This window comes from Terrapene carolina, unplaced genomic scaffold, assembly GCF_002925995.2.
Source record: "Terrapene carolina triunguis isolate 2854851 unplaced genomic scaffold, T_m_triunguis-2.0 Scaffold62, whole genome shotgun sequence".
NCBI lineage: Eukaryota > Metazoa > Chordata > Testudines > Emydidae > Terrapene > Terrapene triunguis.
This window is the reverse complement of record NW_020664413.1, coordinates 2,759,908-2,769,815: the sequence shown is the minus strand read 5'-3', so window position 1 is coordinate 2,769,815 and position 9,908 is coordinate 2,759,908.

Here is a 9,908-nt window from a genome sequence, read left to right as displayed (position 1 = left end):
GTAAAACCCAACGAGAAACTTAACCTAGTGACTTGTGCCTTCAGCATCTGAACCACACAGGACTCCACTCTAGGACTCCAGCCTGATTCTCAAGGACATCCCTGGAGTCGGGGGGAAAAGATCGGTTGGATCATCCGCTCCCATCTCTGCACTAGCGTGAGATTGTGCCGCTCGGTATTAAACGTTGCAAGCAATCGGCTTTCCGCCTCTTCCTTTGGGAAACTATTCTACTCTCTAATAGATCTCATCAGCAGGAAATCACTCAGCCAATTTAATCCTTTTACTACTCACTTTGCTCCCGGCTGCCACCCTAGGCAATTCCTCTCTCAGCTTGATGCTTACCCCCTTCCTGTATGGCAGACTGAAACCCCTCCTTCCCAAGCCAGATTTGAACCAGCACCCCCCCAATCCTTCCTAGCACTTTCCCTGTCTGTGCTACAACCCCCCGAAACATAAGAGACATGGATTCAATCCTTTCCTCTGACACAGACTCCCTGTGTGACCTTGGCATGTCACTTACCCTCTCCATCCTTCCGTTCCCCCGTGAACGGGGGATGAATACAGAGGATGAATACAGAAACAGAGTCTAAAGCTGGATGGGACCACTGTGAGGATCTAGTCTGACCTTCTGCGTAGCACAGGGCATAGGACTTCCCCGAAATACCTCCTGTTTGAACTAGAGCAGGCCTTCTAGAAAAACATCCAACCTTGATTAAAAAAACTGCCAGGGATGGAGACTTCCCCGTGAGATCAAAGATTGTGAGTGGCTCCCATGCTGTGGTGATAGGGGCCATGTACGTACCTGTGCTAGATAACCCCAGTACAGAGGCCACGTTCCAGGGCCGACATCCCAGCTCTTCTAAAAAATGCCTTTGGATGTTTCACGGCTGCAGCCGGACGGAACCGTGGGAGAGAGAGCACTGCATGCAGCACAGCGTCCATAACACGGTATCGACTCCGGGCCGCATCACCAGCGCCATTTCTCGCAGCACAGCGCCCCCTAGCACTGTGCTGGGGAACTGGCACAGTACTAACTCCCTGCTACTTCCAACCTGGCACTGGATTCAGTACTGGCTCTCAAGGAGGGGGTGTCACTCACTGCGCCCCACCACCACTTCTTCTAGCACCACGGGGGGGTCTCTCATCCCCACATTGACCCAATCCAGCTCATGAGGGCTGGCGGGAATGACACAACCCACTGTCTGGCTGTACGACTGCAGAGGTCATGTGGATACAGGCAGGTGGCCAGTTCGCTGGAGACCCACAGGAGTTGAAAGGGAAGGGGAAAAATATCCATTGTGTTGATTCGTCCTTTACCGACCACAGGATATTTTTAATCACCGTTTGGCAAAATGCATTCCCCTTACTATGCTGGGCGCTGGCCAATCCATAAAGTACCGCTGTGGGCTCCTGGCTAGTGAACCCACACAAGGGTGTGGAGGCCATAATTTACCCTTAAACACACGTAGTCATCTGTTACACCAGGTAGGAAGATGTCTCACTAGGCTACCGCTGTATAACATGACACATTGTTTGGCCAGTTAGAACAAAGGAGAAGTAATACTAGCTGAGATTTTTGGTCCATCAGGTCAGCTACCTTCCTCCGGTAATGACTCATATCTGATACTTCACAGCAAGGCAAACCCTGTCCCCCGAAAACCCCAGCACCCCAACAATCCATAATGCACTTAGCTGTCTGTACCAAGCTGTATAGCGAGGAACAGAACTCTTTCTTGGTATCCGGAGGAGAACATCTGATACTCTGACGCCTGCGAACGGAACACCCATATATTACCACCAGGCCCTCATTGGTCATAAAATTATCCAATAGAATGATTGGAAAGGACCCTTTTTTTCTATACTGCGCCTCAGAAAAATCTGCATAACTTCTTGGAATTAGCAAAGTGTTTTATGTTCAATCTGTGCCTCTTTCTATGACCTTAGAGGCCATGAAGCAGTTTGTATCATTGCATCTGTGCTACACAATTGTGTACAAAGAGTCTATCCACGTGCATTGTTTCTAAATGAGATCAAAAATCATATTACAATAACACATTTTACCAGCCACACCTACATTTGTTAAAACCATTTTTAGAAATTTTAAAACAAAACTTATTTTTCACTAAGATTCTTGTTTCCTTTTTGCATTGCTTGGGGCTTAAAACATGAAAACCAACTAGTCAGTTTCACTTTTGCTTCTAGACATTTTCAGTTTCACTGTCTGGTTCTCATGTCCTAAGGCAAGGCGGTGGTGTTTGGGTTATTAAGAGGGAGCAGAAGGATTGTTTAAAAAAACAGATTCCACTTGAATTAAACAAATGATCAAAACCGAAACAAATCAAATGGAAACATTTGTGCTGCTTTTATAAAATCAATTTTTTGGACCAAATTTGACCAAAAAGTGCCCCTTTAAGCTCAATCTATGATGCTAGCTCAGTAATTACTGCATTACATACCTATCAGACTGACCTTCTCCACCTTAAATAACACCCAGACTGGTTATCCCCATCAGCAAAGCTAAAACAATCACACCATGCACAGTTCTCTTGGAATAGAACTTTCACCGCTCACCGGGTGTTGTGAGCCTTAATTAATGTTTGAACAGCCAGTTGAAATCCTTGGAAGAACAAAAGTGTTAGGGAAAAGCTAAGTATCATTATTAGAGTATTGTTTGCAAGTAGGCTTGATTCTTTAAACCCTCTGCATGTGGAATTCCCACTGACTTCCCCAGGAGTCACCTATAGGGGGAATTAAGTTTTGAGCGTTATCTACTCCAAGAGGGCCCCTACCTTTAAAAATGTTATGGCTGTGCCCGTTTGCATATAGATTCCTCTATTCCAAGCATTGGCGCTGGAATGAGGGGTGCTGCCGCACCCTCTGGCTTGAAGGAGTTTCCATTATATACAGGGTTTACAGTTTGGTTCGATGGCTTTCAGCACCCCCACTCTACAAATTGTTCCAGCTCCCCTGATTCCAAGATCAGAACTGATCTGCTGTATAACACAGACCAGAGCACTTTCTCGGACTAATTCCTAGAGCAGATCTTTCAGGAAAACACCCAGTCTCGATTTAATACATTGCAGACCTCTGTGTCTGTGTGCACGGACCGGGGCTTTGCATGAACAAACAGGTAGACCTGCAAATTCTACCCATGCAAATTTTGGAGGCCTAGCGTGAACTTAACCCGTCACTGGCATCTGTCACCGGATGGCCGGATTCTTGCCATATGTGCAGCTGAGGTTCAAACCTCCCTATTTGCTTCAGCTTGAGTCTGTAGAGCCGTCTCAGCAGGACGCTGGTGACTGTGTAACAGGCAGAACTAGTCTGTAGCAGGCACTGATGAAAACATAAAGCGACAAGGAACTCAGAGCCATTTTCTGAAAGATCAGTCTCCCTGCGGGGGAATTTGACCATACAGCTCTCTAGAGGGCCGTGGATTTCAGCGAGCATATTATCCTGCTACCTGCAGGAACAAATTACAAGCAGCTGAACTGAAATAAACACCAGCGCCCCCTTAGATCATCAGCATCAAAGAGCCACTTAAAAAGTAACATCTGACGGAGATTTGCCCTGGCCACTGACACCTGCTGAAGATCTACGGCCCTGGATGGTTCCAGGCATCGGTGCATTTCACCGCCATGTCGCTGGAGGGAAGGAAGGCCATGACGACAGAGACTGAAAATCCTTTCCATCTCATGGCCAATGTTCAATGAGCTTGGCGGTCTCAAAGGACAGGTATTGACATCAGCTACCCCCCTTGCTGGCATTCGAGCACCGAGGCCTGGGATTAGACCCTCCCCGGCTCCCAGCTAGACGTGGTCTCTGTAGCTGAGGGGGCAGCGGATGCCTGCTTTGCTGCTGCCCATACAGGACCTGACCTGAGGCTAAAGAGACAATTTCAGTCTGTAGGTGACATCTTTCACCTGCATTATGTACACCTGCAGATTATTACTGCATATCCAGCCACATATTATTCCGGTTGGCAAATGTATAATTGATTCCTCCAGGCCATCTTCGCTTCTTCCTCCTCAGCATCTCTAAGCTCTCTGTTCTCACTGGCCCTCTTCTCTCCTCTCCCCGGCACCCCCATCGCTGCCCTCGGGCCCGTATAAAAATGCATCTGCTGCGGTCATGAAATCCCTCTGCTGGCTTTCCCATGCCGAGTACAAGCCCTGTGGCTTCACTTCCTAGGCTCTTGACAGCCTTCCCTTCCTTCCCCGCACTTGTCTCTTGCTGCAGCACCCGGCCTCCTCAGCTCCACCACGGAGGTCAAGATTCACCACAGCTGTCTCCCTGTTTTTTGCCTGCCACCTCTTTGGGTGGAACAACTTCCCCGGACAGACACCTGCACCCATTCCCACTAATCCCTCTCCTTAACCAAAACCCCTTACTGTCAGACCTCCAAACTCTCAGCGGCTAGAGAGAGAGGCCAACAGGGGATCAGTGCTATTTATTTAGTTGAGAAAAAATCTTATATGATTTCAGCTCCATCCAGTTGTGCACACAGCTGGACGACGTAACCACAAGGTCTTGCTGCTGCTGCTGCCTTTAGCCGCTCTTCCCCTTCCCTTCTGTTGTTTGTTGCGCTCACTTGTGTCTTGTCTTGAACTAGACTGTGAGCACTTTGGGCTGGGGGCTCTTCTTCCTGTGCATTTGGACAGCACCGGGCGCCTAGCACCATGAGGCCCCAATTCAACAGGGGCTTCCGGGGGCTAACCCTAAATTCAGATATTAAATATTAATAGTAATGCACACAGTGCTTCTCTATTTATGGCTTATTGCATATATGAGTGAGTGTATATGTGCGTATTTCTATAGAATACTATATAGTCCCATACGTATCTGAGTAGCCGTATATAGGTGTGGGCAAGTAAACACACATTTTATATATGTAATAATATAATCAGATATAGGTATACACGTATGTAATGTGTGCATTCGGGGTGAATTCTGGCTCCCTTTACACCTCTGTAGCTGCCTGTTGACTTCAACAGGGTTGGAAGGTGTTTGGCAAGTGAGGGCCGAATATGGCATTTTTATCGGCTGTGCTGTGCAGGTTGGTGTGACTCTATGACTCCTTCCTTCCTCTTTACTCCCTAACAGAACAGGGAGCTCCGGAAATCCTACTTAAGAACCTAGGAACTGCCGCCCCGGAATGGGCCTCTTCACCGGCTCTCCTGCGTCTGATAGAGACTCTCGAGGAAAATGGGAAGCCCCATAAATACACCCCGTCGCTGCCGTCAGGTAAAACGTTCAGTGGACATAAGGAGAAACCAGAATGCTGAGTATTGTGAGACCGGTGCCTGGCTTCCGTGGAGCAGATTAGGCCATCTTGGGGCTTCTTTTCTCTTTATCAATGCAGCTAGGCTATCGATATACATCCCCTAACTATATCTACAATATACTTAGGAACAGTTCAGAGGTGAGCCTAACCTAAGTCAGCAAAGAACCTACAACAGTGTCTATCCCCCCTTCTTCCGGTCCCCGTGTATGTTTTCCTATTCCCTGATCCTACAAACACTTAAAGCATATGACTGACTTTATTCACGTGATTGACATGACAGTTAGACTACTCATGTGGTTAAAGTATGCCTGTGCTTAAGTCTTTGCATGACCAGGGTCCTTAACTTTCCTCTAGATTCCCTCAAACTTGCTTAGGCTCACTTATATAGGGTCAGATTCTGCTCCCAGTTACAGTTGTATAAATCTGGAGTAACTCCATTGCCGGCGGTGGAGTTACACCAGATTAACGGCAGTGCAAGACAGATCAGAATTTGGTCTATATAATACTCACACAGCCATGCATCTTTTCTCTGGTGGGATTAGGCAGAATGTTTTTTTGGATCAACTACTCAATAAACTAGTTCTTGCTCTAAAAACTAGGCTGCTGCAGAATCTGTCTGTCAAGAGGCCCCCATCCCTTCCCGTTTGATCCACCCCCCCCACACCACAAAAACCAACTTTCTTGCTTGCACCTGATGGATTTCACAATTTTTTTAAACTTTAGATCAAAAAGAAAAATGGAGTTTTTCCTGTTTCTGCTCTGAGAGCTCCAGGCCTGTTGCTACTAGCTTTAAGATCTCAAGGGTTTTAATGGTCTCAGCTTCACACAAAGAACTCACCACTCAGCAGAGATCATTATGGACAGCACATGTTCGTAACTGTAGTGTGTACATAGTTCCCTGCTCCCATGACCCTTGCCCTAACCCTGACCCTTAGATCTAACCCCAGTTCACCCCAGTCCATAGCTGCACACCTGCCCCTCTTATATCCCAGTCACTCATTTACAGCTGTTGTGTGTCTGTTAAACCCAGCCGCATGTTAAAGCGCATTTAAACTGAGAGCATGAAAGAGGGAGAGGAAAATCTGTCAAGGGAATGATAAAGAATTAAACCTGGTACTAGCTGCAGAGAATGTAGGTACACCCACTGCTTCTCCTGGCTCGTTTCAGCTGACACAGCAAAATGCATTTTCTTAAAGCTAGCTCTGGATTGCTTCCTCGCAGCTACAGTTATCATTGGCTCCGAGTTTCATAAGGAAACTTGCCAGAGATTATTTTTTCTTTCTTGAAAGAAAGAAGGAATGAGAGAGAGAAATTTTTGGCCACATGTGTTTTTCCATGAACTTTTTCAAGTCAGTAGACTTGTATTTGGCCAGTAAACTCCACTCTGGTGCTCGTCTCTGACCTCTCTGTCTCTGAGGTCAACAGGCGGTGGTGTGATGTGGCAAACCGTGAAACAAAAACGGAAAGAGCAGGCACATTTTAAAAACCGAGCTACATAAATGATGCTGCTGCTTGTGTTTTTACAGTCCTGTAAATTTCACTGGGGTAAGTTACAGTTTTGAAAGTAAGGACGCTATCCCTCTGATAATAGAGTCTTTTTACAGGGTACTCATCACACTGGTATCTAAGCACCAGTAATAATAATAATGAACAACATAATATTCCTTTGCAATTCTGTCACGGCTTTCATTCAAGACACTTAGAATTCTCTATAAACATTAATGCATGTAGCCTGTACATAGGTAGATTAATTTCCCAAGTATCATTATTCCCAATTTACAGATGGAGAAACTGAGGCACGGTGAGAGCCAGTGAACCTGCCCCCTGGTAAAACAGCTAGTCTATAGCAGACCTAGCACTAGACCGCCAGGTCCCCTGCCTTCCAGTCCTATCCTGTAATCTCCACCGCATTAGCTGTCTATCCACCATAACAACGAGGAGGAAAAAAATATTTCTGAGAAGTGGATTTAAACAGACCTGCTGCAAGAGCATGAATAAATAAATATGCAGCTGAATCCATCCCTCTCGACTGTCACTTAGCTATACACGGTTGATTCTTTTGCAGCAGTTCTCAGCTCAGGGCCAAGTTTGGATATCCATAGACATCCAGGCCAGCTTCCCTGACACGTTGTCCCTGGATTTCTGGCCAAACTGGCAGAGGCCAGCAAGTTCAAGTCAAACTTCATTTTCTTTCCTCCCCAGTTGCCTAGTAACATGCCTATGAAAATATACTTCTCTGTTCTCACACTCTACCACTCAAAAGCCACGAGGGGCTTTTTGTTTTGTTTCTCCTTGTCCTCAGAAATTTTTACAACCTCGCAAGTCTAAAGCGAACTCTGCTGCTCCCTTCCAATACAATCCCGGCATTTCTTGGCTCAGGAAGGTTGTTCTATTCTAAATTTCAGTTCAGACTTTCAGAATTATTCACTTAATCTGAGAAACCAACAGAGCTCCCAATGGGACCACCTGCAAGATTTGGGTGGAAGGCCACTAGGGGACCAGGAAAACAACTCAATCCAATCTCTCCGTCTCTCTCACCCTGTTCATGCGCTGGATTCCTGACTGAGCCAGAGCCAGAAAGTGCCTTACAGGACAAAAAAAGCAAGTTGATTAAAGGAAGCCCGGCCAAGTGGTTCATATCGATGCACCTGCTATACGGACTGGATTCCTTGGGAAGGGTGGAGAGAGAGAGAGAGAGAGAGAGAGAGAGAGAGAATAATCAGCCTTGCTGAGAAATAAGTGGAAAGTCAAAGTGTTACTGGTGCCATCTGTCTGCAAGGGGCACTGTTGTTACACTGAACTGCAGATAGCAGCACGCAGATCGCTGAGCTGGGCTCCCTATCTGTTGCATTTTAGCCACATTACTTGTTGCCCTGACCACACCGCCTGCCTCTTGCGCTGGGCGTACACTCACATGTACACACAAAGAGTAAATAATGCTATGCGTGACACGCGTGGGGATATTTCACCTCGTTTCAGCGTTACCGGATTATTACTCAGTTTATTGGGTTCCAAGACAGGAAATCCGCTCCTTTTTTACCATCTTCCTCTTAACAGACCCAATCCACATTTCTGCATGATCCAGGCAAGTGGCCTGCCTGTGCCTTTAAACTGCTCCAAAGACAGCCTGACTGGCTTTTTGTGTGTGTGTGCAATACATACATTTGGCTTTGCTATGAAGAAAGATAAATAAAAAGCAGCGAACGCCTGCAGCAGCAGAAGGGGGGGAAAAATAATAAAAGTGGCAAGATGTATTGGGTGTTAGAAGGGACAAGCTGCAAATCGCTGATGCACGGATGCAACGAGCGGCTTGGCAAAAGGAAAAAAATGATTTTTTTTCTTTTGCATAAGCAGTTTGGGGTTTTTATAAGTGTTTCCCCTCCGCTTTGGTGGTTGAAGATGCCCAAATGGGATATAGAAAGACAGGATCCTACTGGATCTTAGACAGGGATAATGGAAATAAGGGAGAAGCCTAGGAACAAGAAGGGATAATGCTTTATTTAAAGGGAGATTTTAGGGAAATAGTGTTTCCCTTCGCATATCATGTATTTTTTTCTCTCAGGTGTACACGACGACTGCCCTCAGGTATACAGTGCAATTATCATACGCTCCAGTTTCACGTTTAAAATGGTTCTTATGATCAGTTTTAACCCATTTCAATACATCTGAAAACGAGGGATGGGTCGTCACCCTAAAGGAGAAATCAATGAACTCAGGGCCAGGGTCACCCTAAAGAGGATCCCAAAGTTGGAGAGAATCAAAGGAAATGTAGCTTCCTTTTTGCCTTTGCAATCTGCAGTGTACAAAGGCGAAACCACCTTGGCTTTCTTTTAATTTTTTTTTTTTGCATTAATTTTGCATCTGGGTTTTCCTTTCCCTGATGCACCTGCTCCTCGCCCAGCAAAGACCTCCAGCAGGCAAGCTGGAAAAGCTGGTCTTGAAGGGGTGGGGGTGGAGGGGTACGTGTTGCGGGCGTTGGGGGCTGAACTGAAGGGTTGGATGGGTGGGGATTTGGCATGGAAGGCTCGGGCTTGTATTGCTTCACTTCCAAAGCACAAGTTAGCCGCCAAGCCAAGGGAGAGGGGGTGGGGAGGCAGATACGAAAAGGGAAGAAGGGCGCAGGAGCCGAGGGCTCAGGGAGGATGGACGGAGGGGCCAGGGAACCAGCGGCTTTCAGGGATGGGTTGAGGGTGGAAGACCAGGGGAGAGGGGCCGGTGGCAGAGGATGCCCTGGGGGAGAAGCCAAGCTGGGTAGGGGAAGGGGGTACCATAGGACGGGAAGAGGGTGCAGCAAGATGAACAGGAGGAGAGGAACAGAGAGGGGGTAGGGGACGATCCCCAGCAGGGGGGGAGATGTTACAGGGGGCTGGGCAGCAGACACCCTGCAGTAGGGGAGCACGGGGGAGAGGGGGGTGAGCGCGGCTGGAGCCGGGGTGGGAGGCCAGGGGAGCACAGGAGGGTGTGAGCGCGGCTGGAGTGTGTGGGGGGAAGCAAAGGGGGAAAGGTGCAATGCACACAGCAGGAGGGATGTGAGTGTGGCTGGAGCGGGGGGGTGGAGGCCAGGGGGGAAAGGTGCAATGCCCTAAGGGGGGTCACAGCAAGGGAACACGGAGGGGGGTGAGCG